We start from the raw sequence: 27,255 nt of genomic DNA, 5'->3' as shown, positions 1-27,255 counted from the left end.
TTAAAAAAAAAGAGCCTAACTTCCAGGATTTAAATGACCTTGTATATTGATCCTATCAGAAAGTAGATTTAAAAAAATTTTTAAAATTTTTTTTCAAATTATTTTTTAAGTAAACTCTACCCCAATGTGGGCCTTGAACTCTGAGATCAAGAACCAGCCAGGTTCCCCAAGAGAGTGGGACTTAAATAATTTTTTTGGTGACTATATACTGATCACTGTGAATACATTAATAGGAAAGGATAATGCTTTTGTTTATCAGTTGCAGAAGGTAATACTAGTTGTTGTCTTTAGTTATTTGTCAGGATGTATTCATAGGCTTCTGATGTTTATCTGACCTTTCCTTGAAGTTGATTTGTTTTCATGATAGATTTACTCAATAAAGCATCATATACTCAAATTTATGGGACAAGATTATCCTTTCTTCCTATAAATTAAGTATACATTTAACTAGGGTTTAGCTTTTAAATTTTCAAATAAGACATTTATTTAAGAAGTCAAAGAATTAACTATGAACATAATTTTACATGTTGCTATTTTGACTAGATCTATCTCTTTTATGCTTTAATAAAATGAAATTGCTCCCTTCTATGAAACATGTATCTGTTTTTAATCAGATCAGTTCATTCATTCATTCAGAGAATATTTGTGTAGCAGATGTGGTATCCCAGGCATGGTGTCAGGAAGGTGCTGGGAATAAAACAATGAATAAGAGAGGTATGGACTTTGCCTTCATGGAGTTTAAAGTGTCAATTCTTTGGCCTCTAGGTACCCCATTTCTCTAACTATACATCTGTCCTTCAGTTAATTAGATTTATTTTCTGATACTTTACAAGTATACCTCATTCTTACTCCTGTCTGTTGAAAATTAGTCATCTCTGTGACATTTATATATTGACTACATTGATTAAATTATTAGGAGGTGGTGATGATGTCTGTCATATATCTTTTACTAATAATTCTTTATCTCCTCTCCTTTTGCCCATCTAAAACTTGTAGGAGAATAAACTAGTGGCAGTATGTAAGTGAACTACAATGTGGTATTTAATTTCTGACCCTATTACAACCCTACCTGGAATCGGGTGGCAGGGTGGCAGGGGAGGGGGAAAGAGGGAGAGATGTCATGTGGATAAATTTTTTTTTTTAAGATTTTATTTATTTATTTGACAGAGAGAGATCACAAATAGGCAGAGAGGCAAGCAGAGAGGGGGAAGCAGGCTTCCCATCGATCAGAGAGCCCAACGCAGGGCCTGATCCCAGGACCCCGAGATCATGATGGAAGCGGAAGGCAGAGGCCCAACCCACTGGGCCACCCAGGTGCCCCCATTTGGATGAATTTTTAATGTCCTTTATTGTTTTGCCAGTACATTTCTATTCTGACTTTTTTTGATAGAACCAAAGTTAGGGGTACTTGGCTTATTCAGTTGGTGGTGCATGTGACTCTTAATCTTGGGGTCGTAGGTTTGAGACCCATGTTGGATGTAGAGATTACTTTAAAAAAATCTTAAAAAGAAAAAAAAGAACTGAATTTGCACTTTTAGATTTTTAGTGATATTTAACAGTACCTTGGCTGTGCTTTGGTCTTTTCTCTGATAATTCTGGGTCATTAATTTGAATGTTGGTGTTTGGAATATGATCTGGAATGCTGAATATTTCTGTATACCTTTCTCTCTTCTACATCTTCAGTATACTGCACTAGTTCAGTACTTGTCACTTTTTTCCTGTATAGTTGCATTAGTTTACTTGCTGGTTCCTGCTTCTCTAGTCTCTTCTTGCAAATACCCGCCACAACTCCTGGAGTATTTTATGTAAAGTTAAAATCTGATCATTTGATTTTTCCTTTCAAAATCTTTCTGTAGTTTTTCATTCTTTTCTGGGTAAAGGCCAAATACTTTAATATGACAGATAAATAATCTGGATCTTGGCTTATATCTTGCCATTCCCTTCCTCAAACTTTGTACAATATTAAACTTTGAGGCTTTAAAGGTTCGGCTCCCAAGTGACATGTCATATTTCATTGATCGAGGGAAATCATATGGCCATGTTGAGTTTCATAGGATGGAACTTCTTGCAGGCAGAGACACTGAATATTAGAGAACAGGAAGATTATATTCTTCATAGTTCTGAGATTTACCGATGTTTACTGAGTGGTTGGCTCATATGTATGTCGTGCATCTCACTCTGTTTCTTGGTTCTATTTCTGAAGTGTGTCCCTTTGTAGTTTTTTTTTTTTTTTTTTAATTTTTTGAGGGGAGGAGGGGCAGAGGAAGAGGGAGAGAAAATCTTAAACAGGCTCCAGGCCCAGCACATAGTCTGATGTGAGGCTTGATCTTTACAGCCTTCAGATCATGACCTGAGCTGAAATCAAGAGTTGGATGCTTAATGGAGTGAGCCACCCAGGTGCCCAGTAGTTCTTTTAGTCAGGGTCTTTGAGTGGTAAACTCATTATTTGTGTAGAAATTTCCTCATATTTCCCTTGTTCTTGAATATAGTTTAGCTGGATGCAGAATTCTAGTTGACAATAATTTTAATATTTTCAAGATTGTGTTCTGTTCCATGTTTTAGTCTCTTATTGAAGTTGTCCCTGTTATAGTTTTAATTGCTTAACTTTACAGCTAATCTCTTTTTGTGGTTTTTTAAGATTTTTTTCTTTGGTTTTAGGGTTCTGTAGTTTCACCATAACTTATCTATTGGTGATTGTGCTTCCTAAATTTGAGAATTTGTGTTTTTCTGGGAGATTCTCACAAATAATGGCTTTTCTTCATTTATCTATTTTTTTTTTTTTTGGAAGATTTTTTTTATTCATTTGGGAGAGAGTGAGAACACAAGCAGGAGGGAGGGGGAAGGGTGAGAGGCAAAGGGAAAAGCAGACTCCCTGTTGAGCTGGGAGCCCAATTCTAGGCTCGATCCCAGGACCACAGGATCATGACCTGAGCCAAAGGCAGCTGCTTAACCGACGGGTGTCCTATTCATTTTTTTTATTTATATTTTGGAACTCCTAATACATGACATGTTAGTTTTTTTCCATTCTATCCTGCATGTCTCTTAATCTTTCATGTTTTCAGTCTGTCTTGTGATTGTGTCTTTCTTCTGGTTTCTTCATTTCTATCTAATCTGTTATCTCACCTATTAATGAGTTTTTCTTTTTAGTGACTGTATTTTTAGAAGTTCTTCAAATTTGTATTTTTAAGAAAAATAGAATCTTCTATTTTTTTCTTTTGTCTTGGTTCTTTTATATCTTTAGTTATTCATATACACTGCTTCTGTTCTGTATTAGTTAAGTTCTATCATCTCAAAGGGGGGTTGTTTACAAATCCTGGATCATGAGCTAATTTTTCGTGAGCTAATTTTTCAGGAGGGTTGTTTCAGAACAGTAGAGACTGTTCTGTTCATTTGTTTATTTACTTTAAGTGAGACATTTAAAAACAATGACTCAGTTTAGCCAAGTTTTAAATTCAGCATAGTATATTGTCTAAATATTTTTCTAGTTTATATTGTTAGACACTGGTTTTATATTCTGTAGGTTAAATGCATTGTGCATGAACAGTTACATCAAATTATTCAAGTGGGCTTCAGGAGGGAAGACTGAAATTAATCCTTTGTCCTATACCCAGTTGTAATAAAGCTGAACCTGGATGTAAGTCAGGGTGTGTGACTGAGTGTTGATTAAACTTAGCCAACATAAGTGTTTTATAAGGATTATCTCATTTAATGTACAAAACAGCTACTTGATGTAGTGCTTTATTAAACTTGTTTTATAATGAGAAGACAGGATTGGGGAAATTAAAGATGTAAGATAGGATTTAGACCCAGGTTGTTTGAGCCTGAATCTTCTACACTATGTTATACTAGGTGACTATTAATATAAGTTGGAGGCTTGTATTAGAATTGTAGAAAATGATCACTTAACTAAGTTCCTTAAGAACTGTAATAATTGAAAAATTAGCTTATGATAATCAGAAACAATAAGAGTGATAAGCTTTGAGAAAATGAATTACATTAAAACTTCATTGATTTAACACTGCATGCTTTATTTGATTTTTTAATCACACAGTTTCTTGTGTGTCAGAGGGTGCATGATAATTTATACATGTTTAAGATATACACCAATCAATTTTCTTTGATAATCAGGGCAAAATGAAATTATCAACTCTTTATATTAGGGATTGATCATATAGCTAATTTGTGATTTATGAATATTATTCTTAACCTGCATTACTTGTGTTTTGTTCATGGTTTTGTTAGTGCCTTAGCCAGACAGTCAATATGAAAGAAAAGAAAAATTAAATTTTAGTTTTGCTGCTTATTGCTGTCTCTTGAAAAGATTTAGAAGAAGTTGAGCATTAAAGTTAAAATGGAAAAATTTGGCATACCTTTGAGAGGTTTATTTACTCTAAATTCCCACTGCTATAGAATGTAAATGTTGACTTCACTTGTGGAAAAATTTTTTTTATATTTTAAAGATTTTATTTACTTATCTGACAGAGAGGCTGGGAGAGAAGGAGCACAAGCAGGGGGAGTGAGAGAGGGAGAACCAGGCTTTCCATTAAGCAGGGAGTGCAATGTAGGGCTCCATCTCAGGACCCTGGGATCATGACCTAAACCAAAGGCAGATGCCCAATGCCTGAGCCATTCATGCACCCCACTTGTGAAATTTTTGAATCTCGAAAGGATGTTCTGATTCCTAATTATTACCCAAATTCAAAATGCTCCCCCCCCACCAAATGGCAGTTTCAACTGGATCCTTTTGTTCTTTTTGATCATTGTTGCCTCCAGGTACTCCTCTTCTGAATCACTTAGGGATAGTTTTCCTTTTTCCTTTTTCTCTGTCTTACTTACCAAGACCCAGATTTCTTCCTTGGTGCTGGAACTACTACTTAGGACTGTTTCCACTTCATAGAAAGCAATTATTTTTTGATTCCCTTCTGAACCGTGTTGGAGTTTTCTGGAGCTCGTCTCTGGCTGCTGTATTTGATACTGAAGTGGGAAAGAAGAAATGATTATAATCCACATTTTTCCAGTAGAAATTATGGGATTATAATAGCTAATATTTATTGAGTGCTTGTGTGACCTAGTGAGTATTACCCTTTGTCCTCATTTCTTTCCACTCTGCCTCCTTGCTTATTCAGTTCTGGAGGCACTAGCCCCCCTGCTCTAGTTTTTCCCTCTGCCTAGAAAGATCTCCTCTCAAATATCTAATTATATTATAAATATCAATAAATGATATATAAATTATAAATTTCAAATCTTGAAATGTTTCATTCTTTCATAATCATATTTTATAGTTTCTTCCTGAATCCTTTTTTTTTTTTTTTTTTTTTTTTAAGATTTTATTTATTTGAGAGAGACTGAGAGAGAGCATGAGCAGGGGAGGGGTAGAGAGCAGCCTCCACACTGAGCAAGGGAGCCCGGTGCAGGGCTCAGTCCCAGGAACCTGGGATTGTGACCTGAGTTGAGGGCAGATGCTTTACCAACTGAGCCACCCAGGTGCTGCCCCCTTCCCCTTCCTATTTTTGATATCTTATTTGAACATTTCAGTATTTCATATCTGATCATTTTTATATTTTTTGTTTTTTGGGGGTTCTGTTTCTGTAAGATTTATTTTGCTGATTTGTTGGGGGCTGTTTCTTCATTATTTTGTGATTTAAAAAAAATTTTGAGCTTATATTCTATGGACTTTATTTGTGGGGATAGTTTAAGATCTGGGTTTAAAGTGTACACTTCTTGGCAGAATTGAAGTCATGCTCTGGTCTCTTTTTTTCTTTTTTATTATTTTATTTTTAAGCACGAATCTCCATACTTACTGTGGGACTTGAACTCTCAACTGCGACATTAAGAGTCCCATGCTCCTCTGACTGAGCCAGCCACATGCCCTCATGGTCTAGTGTCGTTGTCTTTTTTTTTTTTTAAGATTTATTTACTCACTTGAGAGCTGGAGAATGAAGGGGATGGGTGAGGAGTGGGGCATGAACAGGGGGAGGGACAGAGGGAGAGGGAGATCAAGCATATTCCCTGCTGAGTGGGGAGCCTGTTGTGGGGCTTGATCCCAGGACTCCGATATCATGACCTGAGCGAAAATCAAGAGTCAGAGCTCTATTGACTAAGCTACCCAGGCACCCCTCTAGTCTTTTCTAACTCAGAATCTTTCAAAACTAAATTTTTAGTTTGAATTTGTTAGATCTGACACTTGGTATGAATTCTGTCCTCAAACTGGAGTGATAGGTGATAGACTTCTTTTTTTCTCTTCTGTCTAGGTTGAGATAGGCAAATATCTCCACTGTGTTCTGGGCTGAGCATGTCTCCCCATTCACCCACGGAGAGAGTGGTGGTCTTCAGATTTCCTACCTTACTTAGGCCCCAAGCTTTTTATCCTTTTCCCTCAAGCATCCCCTTTAGATCCAATTCGTTAATCACTAAAGATTGGTGGATGCTCTCAGGGCAAGCCTCAGTGCTCCCTGAAACTTTATTGTTTCCTACCTCTAAGGATTTTTCTTGCTTTCTCTTCAGCTCAACCATTTATGAAAAACAAAACAGAACAAAGCAAAAATAACCTTTTTGTTTGTTGTTGTTGAATATTCACCATTTTAAGCAATTCTGAATCATGAATATTTTTCTGGATTTTGTAAGTTTTCTGTATTGCCAGAAAGGGATCTGATTTCTTTCTCCATTTATCTATATGACTCTGTCCTTCATTTCCTTAAGAAGTCTCTTTCAGATGTCTCCTCATTAGAGGAACTTTCCTACTGCCAAACTAGTACCCCCGCACCCCGCCCCATCACTCTTTACCTTCTGTATCCTACTTTGATTTTTTTTTTTTTTGGTATCCTGCTTTATTTTTATATCATTTATTTTCTTTAGCTATTTTATTTGTTTTGTGTCTTCTTATATAAGAACATAAGATCCCTGAGAGTAGTGACTTTGTTTTTTGTTTACTGCTTTATTGCCAGTGCTTAGTATTAGGGCCTGGCACATAGTTGGTGCTCAATAAATACACGTTAGATGAACGAATATGCTAGGTGCTTTAAATTGATTATCTTTCCTAATCCTTGTAGTAATTCTTTGAAGTAGGTAATATTAGCATCTTTAATTTATTATTATTTTTTTCAAGATGTTATTTTTAAGTAATCTTTACACCCAGTGTGGGGCTTGAACTCAGAATCCTGGATCAGAAGTCACATACTCTACTGGATGAGCCAGGCAGGCACCCCTATCACCTGTTTTTTAAAAGTGAGGAGTCTAAGACTTGTATAGTTAACTTGCCCAAAGTCACACAAAATAGAGGAGGTAGAAATTGAACTCCAAGTAGTCTAACTTTAGAGTAGCCTGTTGTCCTAACTGCAGTGCTTTGGTGGTTGTGGTTGATACAAAACTTGTGTAATTCCAGAGTTCAGCTCTACTTTATATCCCATTATTTTTTTGAGAAAATGTGTTGTAGATTTCAAATAATTTTCAAGTAAAGTTTGGAATCTAATATGTAAATTAAGAAGCTCATGCAATATTTAAAACTAGTAAGTTTTCCTGCTCCTATTTTCATTTCTTTCATTCTTTCTATCTGCTGTCTTTAAGACATCTTAAAGATTTTGGTGAGACTATGCTGGGTTGCCTTTATTTCTTACAGTTATTTTATAAAGTAGTTAAAATATGTAATTTATAATAAACTCTGTTTTAATTAGAGAAGGGATACACGTAAGTTAATTAGTAGATAGGATAACAGAAGTCAGATGATTTCCCCCAACTGAAATTCAAATCTCAGTTGGCTTAGTCTGTTAAGCCTCTGATTGGTTTTTGGTGCAGGTCATGATCTCATGGTTTTAAGATTGAGCCCTGGGTCAGGCTCCGCACTCAATGCAGAGTGTGCTTGAGATTCCTTCCCTCTCTGCCCCTCACCCCTGACTCGTGAGTTCTTTCTCTCCCTCCCTCCCTCTTTCTTCTTTTCTCTAAAATAGATAAATCTTAACACACACACACACACACACACATACACACACATATCCCTTTGTTTCCTTTTGCATTCTTCATTTCAGTGGTATCACTTTAACCTTGATTTGTCTTTCTTCCTCATTCCCACAACCAGTCTGTCACCAAATAGTCTACTTTTAATTCTGACCCCAAATATCTCTTGAAAGGATTATTGTTAACACCTTTTATTTTTATTTTTATTTTTTTAAGATTTTATTTATTTGACAGAGAGAGATCACAAGTAGACAGAGAGGCAGGCAAAGAGAGAGAGAGAGAGAGAGAGGGAAGCAGGCTCCCTGCTGAGCAGAGAGCCCGATGCGGGACTCGATCCCAGGACCCTGAGATCATGACCTGAGCCGAAGGCAGCGGCTTAACCCACTGAGCCACCCAGGTGCCCCTGTTAACACCTTTTAAAACTGTCCTTTTCCTCTGCCATACCATTCCATAGTGTGGTTTATGAGGCCGCTCCCTTCCTAGACTTTTCTTTCCTCTGTTGTCATGGCCACTCTATATACTGAACTATATCTTTTACTTTTAATAGGTCCTGCATCTATAACTTCTGTGCTTTTCTGTCAGCTGTTCTCTCTTCTTGGGTGCTTTTCTTCCTTCTCTGCTTGCCATAGTCATGCTTACACTTTACTTTTACACATAATTTATATACTGTGTTTTCTAAGAACCCATTACCCCCTTCTAAGATTTCACTCTTCCTCCGTCTCCCACAGAACTTTGGTTATAACTTATTATAGCATTTACCTCATTCTTTTATATTATGTTTTTATATATTTATCCTGCTAGACCATGAGCTTGAAGGCAGAGATTATACTTTCATCATTTTTTTTTTTTTTTTTTTTTTTTGTCAGAGAGAGAGTGAGAGAGAGCGAGCACAGGCAGACAGAATGGCAGGCAGAGGCAGAGGGAGAAGCAGGCTCCCCGCCAAGCAAGGAGCCCGATGTGGGACTCGATCCCAGGACGCTGGGATCATGACCTGAGCCGAAGGCAGCTGCCTAACCAACTGAGCCACCCAGGCGTCCCACTTTCATCATTTTTTAAAAGTCATGTTTATTTAAGTATAATATCTGTAGAGTAAAATTCATCCCTGTTAGTTGTACAGTTTGACATATATAGTCTTGTAGCCATCATCATGATTGGGATGTAGGCTGTCACCTTCAAAAAGTTCCCTTGTACAACTTTGTAGTTAGTCCTTTCCCTCATTTTCAGCCTTTGGCAGCCAGTGATCTAATTTCTGTCCCTATCATTCTGTCTTTTTTTGAATGTCAGTAGAAATGGAATCCTACACTAGGTATCCTTTTGTGACTAGCTTCTTATATGTAATTTACTGCATTTGAGATTACTCCTTGTTCTTGCATATATTAATAGTTTGTTTCTTTTTATTATTGCATCATATTCTATTGTATGGATGTACCACAGTTTGTTCATTCAGTCATGAAGAGGTGTCTGTTGGCCAATGAATAAAACTGCCCCAGAACATTTGCATAGAGGTCTTTGTGTGGACATGTTTTCATTTTTCCTGAATAATACTTCAGAGGCTTTTAAACTTGAGGTAGAATGCCAAGGAAGCTTCCAGTTCAAAAAGAACAGAATACAGATTGCAAGGAAAAGAAGCATCAGCCCAAGGGAATGAAGGGGAATGAGTTTCACTTGCCATAGGTAGAGGGAGAGATAAAGAGTCTTGGTGGAAATTTCCACCTTCCTCTAAACGATAGAAAAAAAAAAATAGAATGTACCAGTCAACTAATAATATACCCTGTGGAGCCACAGAGCAGATAAGCTAGCTGAAAATGTGCTCATTTGAGTCAAAATTTGAGTTGCTTTAGGCAAAAATACTCTTAAAATTTTATTCCATAACAAGTTTTCATGTCTTCACATTTATACAGGATGGGTTTTCCTCATCCATACCAATGAGTTGGCATTTTCACATACAACTTATATTATGCAGTAGTCCCAGTGATTTGAGGCTTTTGGGACTGTGATGGACAATGATTTGCAATTAAGAGTATCCCCCCCCCCCCATAATGACAAGAGCTAAAACAAAATTACAGCAATATAAGTATTAGAGAAATTGTGATAACGTCTTCAGGGTTACTGACGATAAGATCTTTAAAGGAGTATGCATGTGAATCTGTACCAAATAGGACAAAAGTCCATTCAACAAATTCACTAATTAAAAACTGTCCTATTAGCTTTGCGCAGCGGCAGTATCGTAGCCAATGAGGTTTATCCGAGGTGCGATTATTGCTTATTGAAAACTGTCCTATTATATCGAACCTAAGTCTGTATCTGTTAATCTTAAATTAGATTATTAGACTTCTACCTCTAAAAAAATAATATCAGACCCCATGTATAAGTACATGGTGATTGTAACACCATTTTAAATCCAGAATCATTCTAGGAGATAAGCAAAATGATACTGCTCTCAAAAAAGAATGGTACAACACACATTGGATCCTGTTCTTGAGTATAGTACTATGACATTGAATGTATCATGGATACTCTCTCCTTAATTTCATATAATTTTTGGCAGCAGACTTTAAGTTCCTACAAAATTACTTCCTAAAGTTTGGTAACCTTAAAGTATTTTAATTCCAAAGAACAAATTGTAGAGAGTCAAAGAAAACAAACGTATAGAAGCCATATGTTATTAGTTAAAATGACATGTGAAAGAATGTTGATAATATTTGAAGCTGGTTGGTTGATAGGTACATAGGAGTTCTCTCATGCTTTAGTGTGTAAATTTGGAATATTTCATGATCTTTTTATTTTTATTGATTGCACTAGGTCAGATTTTAAACACCAGAAAGCTGGGTTGTGGGGAGAAAAACCAAGAGAACTAGCATTGAGTGCCTATTGGTGTTTTAATATATAACAGACTCTATGAGAGAGAATCAACTCTATTTTACATAAAAGAAAATTGAGAATCAGAGGGGTAAATTTTCTTTCCTGGGATCACAAAGGAGTTAACTGGTATTTACAGCCGTAGAAAGGAGGAAGAAAGAAGGAAAGGGAAAAAAAGAAGGAAGGCAGTAGGATAGTTGAAGGAAATAAACCCCACCAGTGCACTAATACACAAAAGACAAAATTAGAGAAATACAATTTTTAGAAAGCTCTACAAGTTAGAAGATGCTTGTAAAATTATTCAATGACAGTATTCAAGGGAAAAAAAGACAAAAATACAATGTATTTGAAAACCTGTAATTATTCTCAATCTGTAGATACTTGTGAATTTTATCCTAGCTCCGACATACCAAATCTTATAGAAATTTCATTTCTGCCATGCTGCTAGCCAGCTACACACATGTACTACATATGTACACACACGTGTATTTACCAAAATTGTCCTGAATATTGGTAAAATTGATTTGTGTGGAGGCTGTGAGTATATAAAACAAATTTTAGTCCTGAGAGTTTGAGTCAAATTTTCCGAGATCAGACGAGATCGGGCGCGTTCAGGGTGGTATGGCCGTAGACTCAAATTTTGATGGAGGTGGTATTTTCTAAATATGAAATGTTAATGGGTGTTTTTTATGTTAACCTTTTCATACATGATTTCAGAATTTCTTTTAGAGCTGCATTTTGCTTTCTATTAGTGAAAATAATGATGCAAAACAGATTTGCATTTCTCATTGCATTTATAATTACTTTTGAAGTAAATTTGAAAAGTGGAATGTTTCCCTTGATATCTTTTATCTTACATTTTTTATTTTTAATTTTTTTTATCTTACATTTTAAAAATGGTTTATTTATTTTGGGGGGGGAGGGGCAGAGCTGCATGTTCTGAATGAACCAGCCAGGCACCCCACAGTAGTTCTATTTTTAATTTTTTGAGGAACTTCATACTTCATATATTCATGTATATGAACATTCATATACACAGCAGCTATACCAGTTTGCCTTCCCACCAACAGTGCCTTTTTCTCCACATCTTTGCCAATACTTGCTTCTTGTGGTTTTGATTTTAGCCATTCTGACAGTTGTGAGATGGTATCTTATTGTAGTTTTGATTTCTGTTTCCCTGATGATGAGTGATGTTGAGCATCTTCTTGTGTCTGTTGGCCGGCCCCCCATGTGTCGTCTTTGGAGAAATGTCCATTTTTTAATTGGATTTTTGTTTTTTGGTGTTGAGTTGTCTATGTTCTTTGTGTATTTTGGATACTAACCCTTTAGCAGGTTTGCAAATATCTCCTCCCATTTTGCAAGTTGTTTTTTAGTTTTGTTGATTGTTTTCTTTGCTGTGCAAAAGCTTTTCATTTTGATACAGTCCCAGTAGTTTATTCTTGCTGTTGCTTCCCTTGCCTCAGGGAACATACCTAGAAAGAAGTTGCCATGGCCGATGTCAGAGAAATTACTGCGTGTACACTCTTCTAGGGTTTTTGGGGTTTCATGCCTCACATTTAGTTCTATAATCCATTTTGAGTTTATTTTTGTGTTTGGTATAGGAAGGTGGTCCAGTTTCATTCTTTTGCTCTTCAGTTTTCCTGACACCATTGTTGAAGAGACTTTTCCCCGTCACATATTCTTGCCTGTTTTGATGAAGATAATTGACCATATAATCATGAGCTTGTTTCTGGGCTTTCTGTCATGTTCCATTGATCTGTGTGTCTGTTTTTGTGGTAGTACTATACTATTTTAATTACTATAGCTTTTTTTTTTTAAGATTTTATTTATTTATTTGACAGAGAGAGACACAGAGAGGGAACATAAGCAAGGGGAGTGGGAGAGGGAGAAGCAGGCTTCCCTCAGCAGGGATCCCGATGTGGGGCTCCATCCTAGGACCCTGGGGTCATGACCTGAGCCAAAGGCAGACGCTTAATGACTGAGCCACCCAGGTGCCCCAGTTACTACAACTTTGTAATATAACTCGAAATCTGGAATTGTGATACTTTCAGCTTTGATACTTTCAGATTGTTTTGGCTGTTCAGGGTCTTTTGTGGTTCCATACAAAATTTATGTTAGTTCTAGCTTTGTGAAAAATGCTGTTGGTATTTCGATAGGGATTGCATTAAATCTGTAAATTGATTTGGGTAGTATGGACATTTTAACAACATTTGTTCCTCCATTCCATGAGCATGGAATATCTTTTCATTTCTTTGTGTCATCTTTAATTTCTTTTATCAGTGTTTTATAGTTTTTAAAATCATTTTTAGACAGAAACAGAGCATACGTGCATATTGGTATGTGAGCGGGGGGCATGGCAGAGGGAGAAGTAGAGAATCCTCAAGCAGATTCCCCACTGAGCACAGAGCCCGATGCAGGGCTCTCTCCCAGGACCCCAAGATCATGACCTCAGCGGAAATCAAGAGGGGATGCTCATCCTATTGAGCCAACCAGGCGCCCCATTATCAGTGTTTTATAGTTCTTGGAGTACAGGTTTTTCACCTTCTTAGTTAAGTTTATTCCTACGTTTTTTTTTTTTTTGGTGCAAATTATAAATGGGATGCTTTCTTAATTTCTCTTTCTGTTGCTTGATTATTAGTGTATAGAAGTGCAATAGATTTCTGTACATTGATTTTGTATCCCATGACCTTACTGAGTTTGTTAATCAGCTCTGGTAATTTTTTGGTGGAATCTTTAGGGTTTTCTATATATAGTATCATGTCATCTGCAAATAGTGGAAGTTTTACTTCTTCCTTACCAGTTTGGATGCCTTTTATTTCTTTTTGCTGTCTGATTGCTGTGGGTAGGACATCCAGTACTATGTTGAATAAAACCAGTGAGAGGGGGCGTGCCTGGGTGGCTCAGTCATTAAGCGTCCGCCTTTGGCTTAGGTCATGATCCTACAGTCCTGGGATCGAGCCCCACATCAGAGCGTCTGTTCAGTGGGGAGTCTGCTTCTCCCCTCTTGGCGCTCTTGTGATTTCTCTCTCTCTCTCTTTGCTTTCCCACTCTCTCTCAGATAAATAAGTCTTTAAAAAAAAAAAAGGCAGTTAGTGTGGACATCCTTGTCTTGTTCCTGACCCTATGGGAAAAGCTCTCAGTTTTTATCTATTGAGTATGATGTTGGTTGTGGGTTTTTCATATATGGCCGTTAATATGTTGAGGTATGTTCCCTCTAAACCTACTTTGTTGAGGGTTTTTATCATGAGTGGATGTTGTACTTCGTCAAATGCTTTTCTGTGTTTGTTGAAATGATCGTATAGTTTTTATCCTTTATCTTGTGAATATGATGTATCATGTTGATTGATTTGTGAATATTGAATCACCCTTGCATTCTGGGAATAAATTCCACTTGGCTCTGGTGAATTATTTTTATTTAATGTATTGTTGGATTCAGTTTGCTAGTATTTTGTTGAGGGTTTTTACATCTATGTTGACCTGTAGTTCCCTGTGTTTGTAGTGTCTTTTTTTGATTTGGTATCAGGGTAGTACTGGCTTGATAGAATGAATTTGGAAGTTTTCCTTCCTCTTCTATTTTTTTTTTTTTTTTTTTTTGACTAGTTTGAGAAGACTGGGTATTATCTGTTCTTTAAATGTTTGGTCAGATTCACCTGTGAACACATCTCATCCTCGACTTTTGTTTGTTGGGGGTTTTTTGATTACTGATTCGGTTACTGCTGGTAATTGGTTTCTTCTAATTTTCTCTTTTTTCCGGATTCAGTTTTGGAGAAATTGCCTATTTAGTTTGGAATATTAGATATAATAGCAAATCCTATTAATTATTTAGGTTGTAAAAATATTTTTATATGTTGTTCATTTTTCCCTCTTGCTGGATTTTAACAGGTTGAATATAATTAGCTAGTTTTATTGGCAGGCTCTAGTATGGTTCTCTGTGGTACATTGTCTTGGTTCAGGAGAGTTTAAGCTGCCTTTCAGTTATGTCATTGAGTAGTATGGGAAGTGAGGTTTGTGACTTGCATTATATCTTCTCCAGAGGTTGGAAAGAGCATAGCATAATAGAGTCTAAGTAAATTATTTGTTAAATGAATGCACGAATGAATGAAAACATTTCAGGAATATTTTTGGTGGAGAGATGGGCATGACTACATACTATTTTCAAGTAAGTATTTTGAGTGTTGAGGTGGTAACTAGTCTCAAATTCTTACCCATCAGCCATTCTTTGAGAATCCAGCAACAAAATGAGAATAAGAAGAACCATCATCTGGATGAGTGTCCTGGGGAGAATATTCCCACATGCCTGCAGTTTGCTTATTGTGGTATTGCTACACGAAATTATTAGGGACTGTTGCTTAATAGAATATTTTTGTGTCAACCAGTTAACAGAACTTCAAATAGTTGATATTAGTGCATTTTATTAAAAAAAGTTATACAGTAGATAAAGAACTTTTTTTTTCTTTTTTAAAAGATTTATTTATCTTGGAGGGAGAGAGTTTGAGTGCCCCTGTGCAGGGGGCAGGGGCAGAGAGAGTCTCAGTCTGATTGCACACTGGCGAAGCCCGATGTGGGACTCTACCTCAGGACCCTGAGATCATGACCTGAAGCTGGACGCTCAACTGGCTGTGCTCTGAGAGTACCAGTTTTTTTTTTTTTTTTTCTTGAGAGTACCAGTTTTAAACCCAGTTCTACTACTTCTAAACTAGACATGACCTTGTCCTAAACACTTTATCACTCTCAAACTCAATCTCATTTGTAATTAGTGATAATAAACCTGTTTGAGTGACCTATAGCATTGTGTGAGGATCAGATGAGATAATGTAGGTAAAGCACTTTTTAAAATTGAAAGTTCCGTAGAGAATGTAGTAGCCCTCTTCTACACTGCCACTTGGTGGAGAAAGAGGTTTTTCTCTTCTAAGGGCATTAATCCCATCATGAGGACTCTACCTTCATTATTTACTCCAACCCTACTTACCTCCCAAAGGCTTCACTTTCAGATACCATTACATTGGGGATTAGGGCTTCAACATAAGAATTTTGAGGGGACACAAATATTTAGTCCACAGGAGCTGCCCTCTTTATTTGGGGATTTCAAGTAAAGCTGTGCAGGTTGTCCCTGGCCAAAGGATTGCTAGTGATGGTTGAAATCCAGACCTGTGTCTTGGTGTAAGACAAAAAAGAGATGCCTTTTTGCGGTTACTCCTCTTAGATGGGGTACATTTTGGCAATTTCTCAGCCTAGAGAAGATGCCTTTTTGTAATTCAACATATATACTTTGATGTTAAAATCTGGAGGATTCTTGTTTTGACACTGATTAACTTTGCTTAGCTCTGTTTAGATTTTATGGTCTTGGGTTTTGAAGTGTCCCTAAACTTGGATAACGCCCATGCAGATACATAGCTATTCATATGTTACAAACATAGTTATTTTTCATTTTCATGAAGTATGTATATTTCTTAAATGATGACTAAGTTTAGACTTTTGTGTTAATGCGAATTTTGTTGTAGATTTCTTGGTAATTTTTTTGGGAAACCATTTATACATACTACTATTGATCCTAGCAAAATTGTAATTTTCAAAAAAGTAAGTAATCACTTCCTGATTTCATATAAGAAAACATAAATTTGATTTGCCAAAAAACTGGTGTAAATGTGTATCTTACTAAAGGATAACTAGATTTTTAGGTGACACTAATATAAATTCTTGATTTTTTGTTACAGTACAGTTGTACTCAAATTATACTAACATTTCACATTATTTTAGATGCACTGAGTAATTAAAATCTTACTTTATAATCTCCTATTTAAGTTTAAGGTAGAAATATTTAGGTCTTATAATTTTTTTCGTGTATGTTTTTTTTTTTTTTTTAAAGATTTTTTTTTATTTATTTATTTGACAGAGAGAGATCACAAGTAGACGGAGAGGCAGGCAGAGAGAGAGAGGGAAGCAGGCTTCTTGCTGAGCAGAGAGCCCGATGCGGGACTCGATCCCAGGACCCTGAGATCATGACCTGAGCCGAAGGCAGCGGCTTAACCCACTGAGCCACCCAGGCGCCCTCGTGTATGTTTTTGACAAACAGTTAATGCAGGCTTGAAAAATTTTTACTTCTAGGTATGTAATTGATAAATTATTTAAATGAAGCTCATTTCTTAAATTATAAATTCTTATATTTATAAAATTCAGTAATTGCTAATATTTATTGAACACTTGGGAGATAGAGTTTTAAGCACTTTATATGCCTTCAGTCTTCAAATTGCTGTTGTTTTCCTAACTAGCTAACTAGTTAGTTGTTTTCCTAACTAGCCACATTGTATGTGTCCCAAAACGCAGCTAAGAAGCAGAGCCACAATTCATATGGAGGCATGCATGATTCCAGATTGTGGAATTCCATTTTTCCCCACAAATTCTCACTTGTTTTAAATTGGCTACATGTATCATAATCTTTTTTGTAGGTCTTCTACTCCCCTCCCTTAATTATTTGATGCATTCATGTGTGTAGATAAGGTAATGTTTACCAAATTAGGTAACATGATTCCAGTTGTAGCATTTCTCAGTGTAATTTACATTAAGTTTGTACAACTTAATGTATGGAAATTGGATTTTTGTTTGGTATCCGATAGTCTGGTGTCAGATTGGTCTGGTACCAATCAGATACAGAATTGTACACACAGACACTAAATATGTATATAATAATATATATACTAATACAATATGTGACTGGTTTTAGAGGAAGTCACTACCCTTAATTACTTATTATCTAGAAGATAAGGCTCTTCACATATGGTTGTATCTTTAAGTGAAACAACAGGGATGCTTGGGTGGCTCAGTCGGTAAAGTGTCTGCCTTCCGCTCAGGTCATGATTCCAGGGTCCTGGGGTTGAGTCCTGCATTGGCCTCCCTGCTCAGTGAGCAGTCTGCTTCTCCCTCTGCCTGCTGCTCCCCCTGCTTGTGCTCCTTCTCTCTGACAAATAAATAAATAAAATCTTAAAAGAAACAACAGTGGTCCCTTTATTATTATTTCATTAATCACTAAAAGACAAAGTTTAGGAAATAAAAATGTTTGTGGGAGAGAGAGAAATGAGGGCTTGAGGGTAGCATTAAGGGAGAGAACTGCAGGTAGGCCTATCACACATTGGGACAGAGAAAAGGGAGTAAGATTAGTAGAGGAATTTTTTAAGTGGTGATTATTGAGCATCAGCCATATGCTTGTCATTTTTAGTGTTGGGGATATATTAGACAGTAAGAACGCAAAAATTTCTGTTCCTGAAAATTAGAAGTGAGTAAAACAAGCAAATTTAGAGGGGAAAAAGTAAAGTAGAACCAGTGGATGGTCAAATATGTATTTTGTTTGAATGAATATCTATGTTCTACTGTTAATTAAATAGTTCCTGTTTACTTTTATATCACAAGAATGAGGTTAGTTTGCATTTTCTAGAGTTTTGTATAAACTTTATATGTACAAATAGAATCACACAGTATTTTTTTTCTGGTCTCGTTTCACTTAGCATAATTATTTTGAGATACATCCATTTTTGTTTCAATATTTTGTTCTTTAAATTGCTGAGTAATATTCTTTTGTGTGGATATATCATACTTTTTTTCTTTTTTTTAAAATTTTTTTTAAGACCTTTTTTTATTTGACAGACAGAGATCACAAGCAGGCAGAGAGGCAGGCAGAGAGAGAGAGGAAGGGAAGCAGGCTCCTGCCCAGCAGAGAGCCCGATGCGGGGCTCGATCCCAGAACCCTGGGATCATGACCTGAGCCAAAGGCAGAGGCCTTAACCCACTGAGCCACCCAGGCGCCCCTATATCATACTTTTTTTACCAGATTGTTTCCATTTTTTTGGCCCTTACAAATAAAGCTGCAGTGAACATTTGTATATGAATCTGTGGACACAAAGTTTCATTTTTCTTATATAAATACCTAGGAGTGGGATGGCTGGATTATAGGGTAGGTATGTGTTTAACATTTTAAGAGTCTGTTTTCAAATTGGTTGTACCATTTTTTGTTCCCACAAGTAGTTTGTAAGAATTCTGAAGAATATACAAGGGCATGAATACCAGGGAGTGAGGATTATTGGGAACCATCTTAGAGACTCACTACTATACTACCTCTTCCTTACTGATTTTTTTAATTCCACCTCTAGAATCATAATTAACTTATTCCATCTTTTGGGGCAAAGTATACTGATGTTTCTCAAAAGATTTTAAAGGCATTCTTTGCATGAAATACTTGTTTTAGGAGTCCCCAACTTTCCAAAATTGGTATGAAATATAACCCTAAGAAATATCTTTCTGTGTAGAATTGAGCAGAGGTAAAGGATTGTGTGCCAGCAGCCCCTTAGGAACAGGTGCTTCAACCAAACATTTGGGGATGAGGTGTCCTAGGTCAAGGCTTCACTCCTTGGCCTCCTTCATTCTCCTTCATTCTCTGTTGTTCTCCTTGCCCAGTGTCAGCTATGACGGCTTGATTCCAAGCCAGCCTGGTAGCCTAAGCTCAACATAGAGTTCATCACCAAAGGTGGCTAGCTCTTTCCTTCCTTGGCAGAGTAGATACCTAACTCTTACTCCCTCCATTGCTGTCTCCTTAGTGCCCAGCAGGCACCTAATCCCACTGCATTGAACACTGGATATAAAAACAAAAAAATTGAACTGTATTTGAAAGAACTCACTTATTAGCTTGAATATTTGTTAGACCCTTTTGATAACCTAATGATGCTCTTGAGAGCTACTGATTAGGTAGTATAATTTTTGCTGAATATTTGGAAATTGTTAGGTTTTCAGTTCTTTAATCTGATTTCTATTACCTCTTGATGTTGGGTTATCAACTACTCTCCCTCAATTTTTTTTATTGTGGTAAAATATATATAACATAAAATTTAGTGTCTTAACCATTTTAAACTATATATATAGTTCAGTGGTATTAAGTACATTTATATTGTTGTACACCCATTACCACCATCCATCTCAAGAACTTTTTTCATCTTGCAAAAGTGAATCTCTATACCCATTAAATAATAACTCCACATTCTTCCCTTATCCACAGTCCCTGTCAACAACCTTTTTACTTTGTCTCATTTTTTAATAATTACTTTTTTTTCATTTAAAAAATTAACATATAATGTATTATTTGCCCCAGGGGTACAAATAATTACTTTTTATACTAACAAAAGTACAAAGCAGAGAAGAATATTTTTACATTACTGTAGATTTCAGCTTTTGACCTATACTATATGTGTGCAATGTTTTGTATGTACTGTATGTGACAATTTGATTTTACTTCTCTTTGTGTGTTTGATAGTGCAACATAAATGCATTAAACAAGAAATTAAAAAAGAATGTTCACTGAATTCACATTTGGTAGCTGCAATTTGGAATGGAAAGTTTTTTTTTTTTTAAAGATTTTATTTATTTATTTGACAGAGAGAGTGAGCAGAGGCAGATAGAGTGGCAGGCAGAGGCAGAGGGAGAAGCAGGCTCCCTGCTGAGCAAGGAGCCCGATGTGGGACTCGATCCCAGGAGGCTGGGATCACGACCTGAGCCGAAGGCAGCTGCTTAACCAGCTGAGCCACCCAGGCGTCCCTGGAATGGAAAGTTTTAAAGAAAGTGGAAAAATCATCAGACTGGATAATTCTTAGGAAGTTATTTAGTACATAGTTCTTTTTCTCCCACTTTCCAGTTCTGCAGCTGTCATTTGTGTAAATGCATAGGTAACAATGTGGATTTTCAGATTGTTTTCCTAGCTCAGTGAATTGCCTAAATATGTTCCATTATATCCATAGTCTCCCAGCTCACTTGGTTAAACTGATAAGCATTGTCCTACATTCTGTGGCTTCGTTGTTCACTGTCTGTCCTCTGTGGTCATTTATTTGACTCATCTTAGTGATTTTTCTTTAGCTCCTTCCAGAAGTAGAAATGTGGTAATAAAAATCATGCATATTGTAAAAGAAACCTGTATTTTTAATTCCATGGCTCTCCCCCAAAATATACTATACCATACAGATGAATGCAAAAAACTCTGGTAATACTAGCATTTAATTTTTACAGGGATTTATTTCTCTGATGGTTGAATTATGTTTTTACTGCTTACTATATTTTAATCCTGGATTACTGTTTTGAGTTTATCCTTTATCAGCATTTAGTTTTGAATGGTTACCTGTTAACCAGTGTAACAAGTTTCAGTTTCTTGTAAACATAGTTTTCAAGGGGTATTTCTTTGAACCTTTATTTAAAAAAAAACTTTTTTTTAACATTTATTAGAGAGAGAGAGTGAGAGAGAGCACGAGTGGATGCAAGAGGAGCAAGAGCAGAGCTGGGAGAGGGGCAAAACGAAAGGGAAAGGAAAAAAGCAGGCTCCCTGAGCTGGAGGAGTGTCTTGTTCCCAGGGTCCTGGGATCTGACCTTAGTGGAGGGCAGGCGTTTGACTGACTGAGCCACCCAGGCTTCCCTTTTTGAACCTCTAAAGCCCATTTAAAATATATTACATATTTTAAACAGCTATATGTTGATTTACTCAGTATATAGGTTCTTGTACAATTATAATTAAACATATATTTGGTAGAACGAAACTTAAGGGGTAGATAATACTTAATGCTTAAATTGCTTGAAGACCAGATTGATAACACCAAGTCTCTTGTACTTCTAAATAGTCTTAATTTAGTGTACATGCTGGGTCTTATCTTTTTCCCTAAAAGCTTATTAGTTGAAGGAGTTAATAAAGTTTCTTTTTTTTAATTGCTTTTTTTTTTGGCTTGTCTATTATGTTTCAGTGACTCTAAGAAACTATTAGTTGTAAAGTGCATCCTTATATGTCACCAAGGGAGAGAAAACATTATTTATTAAACTATGAAACAGTGCTTTATTATCACTTAAATTTGAACAAATTTTTGTTAGTAATAAAAGTTGCAAAAATCTGCATATCCCTTTTTCTAGATTAATTTGTTACTAACAATATATCCCATTAGTTTTTGTTATTCTCTTTCTATATATCTATGCATTTCTGATATTTGAGAGTTGAACATATGATGGCTGTTTACTGCTGAGTACCATAATGTTTATTTCCCAGGGAAAGCGTTATCTCTTACATAACCTAATAACAGTTACCAAATTCAGTTATTCAACAAATTTAACTCTATTGTAGTATTTTTAATATACCACTCATACTTCATTTTTGTCATTTGACCTAATGAAATCCTATATATTTTTTCCTCCCTTTCCATCAGGATCCATTGTAGGGTCAGGTAATGAATTTACTTGTCTGTTTTCAGTCTTTTTTTTTTTAAGATTTTATTTATTTATTTGACAGACAGAGATGAAAAATAGGCAGAGAGGCAGGCAGAAGGAGAGGGTGGAAGCAGGCTCACTGCTGAGGAGAGAGCCCAGTGTGGGGCTCGATCCCAGGACTCCGATCGTGACCTAAGCCTAAGGCATAGGCTTAACGCACTGAGCCACCCAGGTGCCCCTGTCTTCAGTCTTTTTTAATCTGGAATAGTTCTGCAGCCTTTTTTTTTTTTTTTTTTAAATAATGTTGATAAATTGAATTTTTTAAAAATAGAGTTGTCTTATTTTGGGATTTTCTGGTAATTGCTCATGATTAGATTCAGGTGATAAATTTCTGATAAAAATTTTAGGTAGTGATATTCTTTTTTTAGGGCATCAGGTCTGTAGTCCTACAATAGTCATTTAGTCTTCATCGGTGATAATTTTTATTAACTTGCTGAAGGTGTTGTCTTATTTCTCCATGTATATCTATTATTTTTACCCTTAAATTAATAAGCAATTTGTGAGGATACATTTTAAAACCATGCAATTATCTTGCTCTTCTTCAAAATTTCTCCCTCAAATTAGCATGCGTGGATGATTCTTGCCTAAACAAATCTTTATGATGATAGTTACAAAACAGTAATTTTCCAACTGTTTGCAAAATTACTCCAGATTTTGCAGTATTTGCAAATACTCCACATTTCCCTCTTCCCTCAGCTGCTGACAACCATCATTCTTCTCTCTGTCTCTATGATTTCTGTGTCAAGTATTTCATGTACTTGGAATCACACAAAATTTGCTTTCTTGTGACTGGCTTATTTCACTTACATAAGGTCCTCAGGATTCATCTGGTTTGTCATATATTGAGGGATTTCCTTCCTTTTTAAAATTGAAAAATATTCATTGTATGTATATACCACATTTTGCTTATCCATTCATCTGTTGATAGATACTTGGATTATTTCTACATTATGGCTGTTGTGAATAATGCTGCTGTGAACATGAGCATACAAATACCTCTTCGAGACCTTGGTTTCATTCCTTTTGGGTATATACCCAGAAGTGGAATTGCTGGATCATGTGGTAATTGTTTTTAATATTTTGAAATTGCCATACTGGTCTCCATAGTGGCTGTGCCATTTTACATTCTCCCCAACAGTGCCCAGAGGTTCTAATTTCTCCATATCTTTGCCAACCCTTATTTTATTTCTTTTTCAGTAGTAATTATCCCAGTGGATGGCTCATTGTAGTTTTGATTTGTATTTTCCTAAAGATTAAGTGATGTTGGGCTTCTTTTTTTTTCTTTTAAACTTTTATTTTTTTATTAACATATAATGTATTATTAGCCCCAGGGGTACAGGTCTGTGAATCTCCAGGTTTACACACTTCACAGCACTCACCATAGCACATACCCTCCCCAGTGTCCATAATCCAACCACCCTCTCCATACCCCTCTCCCCGCATCAACCCTCAGTTTGTTTTGTGAGATTAAGAGTCTCTTATGGTTTGTTTCCCTCCCGATCCCATCTTGTTTCATTTATTCCTTTCCAACCGCCAAACCCCCCACGTTGCTTCTTGACTTCCTCGTATCAGGGAGATATATGATAATTGTCTTTCTCTGATTGACTTATTTCGCTCAGCATAATACCCTCTAGTTCCATCCATGTCGTTGCAAATGGCAAGATTTCATTTCTTTTGATGGCTGCATATATACCACATCTTCTTTATCCATCCATTCATCTGTTGATGGACATCTAGGTTCTTTCCATAGTTTGGCTATTGTGGACATTGTTGCTGTAAACATTTGGATGCATGTGCCCCTTTGGATCACTACATTTGTATCTTTAGGGTAAATACCCAGTAGTGCGATTAGTGGGTTGTAGGGTAGCTCTATTTTCAACTTTTTGAGGAATCTCCATGCTGTTTTCCAGAGTGGTAGTACCAGCTTGCATTCCCACCAACAGTGTAGGAGGGTTCCCCTTTCTCCGCATCCTCGCCAGCATCTGTCATTTCCTGACTTGTTAATTTTAGCCATTCTGACTGGTGTGAGGTGGTATCTCATTGTGGTTTTGATTTGTATTTCCCTGATGCCAAGTGACGTGGAGCGTTTTTTCACGTGTCTGTTGGCCATCTGGATGTCTCTTGCAGAAATGTCTGTTCATGTCCTCTGCTCATTTCTTGATTGGATTATTTGTTCTTTGGGTGTTGAGTTTGATAAGTTCTTTATAGATTTTGGATACTAGCCCTTTATCTGATATGTCATTTGCAAATAATCTTCTCCCATTCTGTCAGTTGTCTTTTGGTTTTGTTGACTGTTTCCTTTGCTGTACAAAAGCTTTTGATCTTTTTTTAAAAAATATTTTATTTATTTATTTGACAGAGAGCTAGAGAGAGAGCACAAGTAAGCAGAGTGGCAGGGAGAGAGGGAGAGAGAGAAGCAGGCTGTGCAGGGAGCCTGATGTGGGGCTTGATTTTTTTTTTTTTGAATCATGACCTGAGCTGAAGGCAGCCGCTTAACCAACTGAGCCACCCGGCGCCCCCAAAATCTTTTGATCTTGATGAAGTCCCAGTAGTTCATTTTTTGCGCTTGCTTCCTTTGCCTTTGATGATGTTTCTAGGAAGAATTTGCTGTGGCTGAGGTTGAAGAGGTTGCTGCCTATGTTCTTCTCAATGATTTTGATGGATTCCTTTCTCACTTTGAGATCCTTCATCCATTTTGAGTCTGTTTTTGTGTGTGGTATAAGGAAATGGTCCAGTTTCATTTTTCTGCATGTGGCTGTCTAATTTTCCCAACACCATTTGTTGAAGAGACTTTTTCCATTGGACATTCCTTCCTGCTCTGTTGAAGATTAACCATAGAGTTGAGGGTCTATTTCTAGGCTCTCTATTCTGTTGCATTGATCTATGTGTCTGTTTTTGTGCCAGTACCATACTGTCTTGATGATTACAGCTTTGTAATAGAGCTTGAGGTCTGGAATTGTGATGCCAACAACTTTGGCTTGCTTTTTCAACATTCCTCTGGCTATTCGGGGTCTTTTCTGGTTCCGTATTTGTTCCATTTCTTTGAAAAAAGCTGATGGTATTTTGATAGGGATTGCATTAAACGTGTAGATTGCTTTAGGTAGTATAGACATTTTCACAGTATTTGTTCTTCCAATCCATGAGCATGGAACATTTTTTCATTTCTTTGTGTCTTCCTCAAATTCTTTCATGAATACTTTACGGTTTTCTGAGCACAGATTCTTTGCCTCTTTGGTTAGGTTTATTCCTAGGTATCTTATGGTTTTGGGTGCAGTTGTAAATGGGATTGACTCCTTAATTTCTCTTTCTTCTGTCTCTTTGTAGGTGTATAGAAGTGCAACTGATTTCTGTGCACTGATTTTATATCCTGAAACTTTACTGAATTCTTGTACAAGTTCTAGCAGATTTGGAGTGGGGTCTTTTGGGTTTTCCACATAAAGTATCATATCATCTGCAAAGAGTGAGAGTTTGACTCTTTTGTTGCTAATTTGGATGCCTTTTATTTCTTTTTGTTGTCTTATGGCTGAGGCTAAGACTTCTAGTACTATGTTGAATAGCAGGGGTGATAGTGGACATCCCTGCCGTATTCCTGACCTTAGGGGAGAAGCTCTCAGTTTTTCTCCATTGAGAATGATATTTGCTCTGGTTTTTTCATAGATGGATTTGATGATATTGAGTTACATAGCTTAATATGCTTTTTTGATGTTGGGCTTCTTTTTATGTGATTATTGACCATTTGTATATTCTTTGGAGAAATGTTTATTCGAGTCCTTTGCCCATTTTTGAATTGGGTTGTTTGTTGTAGAGTTTTACAAGTTCTATATAGATTCTAGCTATTAATCCCTTACCAGATATGTGACTTGCAAGTATTTTCTCTTATTCTGTGGGTTTCCGTTTTAATCTATAGTTAGTGTCTTTTTTTTTTTTTTAAAGATTTTATTTATTTATTTGACAGAGATTACAAGTAGGCAGAGAGAGAGAGAGGAAGGGAAGCAGGCTCCCTGCTGAGCAGAGAGCCCAATGTGGGTTTCGATCCCAGGACCCTGGGATCATGACCTGAGCTGAAGGCAGAGGCTTTAACCCACTGAGCCACCTAGGCACCCCTAGTTAGTGTCTTTTTAAATAGACTTTTTTTTAGAGACGGGGAAGGGTAGAGGGAGAGAAAGAGGGGGAGAAAGGATCTTAAACAGGCTCCATGCCCAGGGCTCCAACTCACAGTCCTGAGATTGTGAGCCGAAATCAAGAGTGAGATGCTTGACTGACAAGCCACCCAGGCACCCTGATAATGTCTTTTGATGCGCAAAGTTTTAAAATTTTCATGAAGTCCAGTTTGTGTTTTTTTTTTTTCCCTTGTATTTCATGTGCTTTTATTGTCATATCCAGGAAATCTTTGCCAGATCCAGTGTTGTGAAGCCTTTGTCCTGTTTTAAGTTCATTACAGCTTTAGATCTGACATTTAGATCTTTGGTCCATTTTGAATTAATTTTTGTGTATGGCGTAAGGTAAGGGTGTAAGGTCATTCTTTTGCTTGTGAATATTCAGTTTTCTCAGAACCATTTATTGAGAGACTGTCCTTTCCCTTTTGAATAGTCTTGGCACCCAGTATAAATTTTTTTGAACTTTACTATTTTTGCTTAACAGTTTCTCATGGAAATCACTCTGTATTATTCTTTAGAGATCTTCATCATCGTTTTTCATAGCTGCATGGTTTTCTTTTGTGTGAATATGTCATTGTTTATTCAAATAATCTCCTGTAATTGGGCATTTAGGTGGTTTCCAGTATTTCCAAGTAATGGTGTGATAAATAACCTTTGATTTGTTCAAATCAATTTTTGTATGGTAGAGGTATATCCTCAGGATATATTCTTAGAAGTGGAATAGCTGGGTAAAAGTAAATGCTTTTGTTATTTTGTTAGATAGTAGAAAATATTTATCTTACTGTGGTTTGGACCATTTTGCATTCTCACTAGCAATATGTGAATGTGCCTCTCTTACAGTGTATAAATTGTCAAGCTTCAGATGTTTTTGCTAATCTGATGGGTGAGAAATCGCATGTCAGTATAGTTTTAAATTTGTATTTCTCTTATTAGGGAGTTTTTATATCTTTTCAGTTGCTTAAAGATTGTTTTTATATTGCTTTGTAAATTGTATAAATTGTGTAAATTGTCT

General features: G+C 36.4%; 1 protein-coding gene and 1 non-coding gene across 6 annotated transcripts in view; both read left to right on the top strand.

The window, feature by feature from the left end:
* LRBA (LPS responsive beige-like anchor protein) overlaps positions 1 to 27,255 on the top strand; it is a 755,230-nt gene that overhangs the window by 12,287 nt on the left and 715,688 nt on the right. The gene's annotated exons all lie outside the window — the stretch shown is intronic.
* LOC125094453 (U4 spliceosomal RNA) lies at positions 10,156 to 10,295 on the top strand. Its single transcript, XR_007125507.1, has one exon. It is a non-coding gene; the product is annotated as a U4 spliceosomal RNA (small nuclear RNA).

This window comes from Lutra lutra, chromosome 2, assembly GCF_902655055.1.
Source record: "Lutra lutra chromosome 2, mLutLut1.2, whole genome shotgun sequence".
Taxonomy (NCBI): Eukaryota; Metazoa; Chordata; class Mammalia; order Carnivora; family Mustelidae; genus Lutra; species Lutra lutra.
Note: the sequence above shows the minus strand (reverse complement) of the source record. Positions and strands in the feature narration are given on the sequence as shown.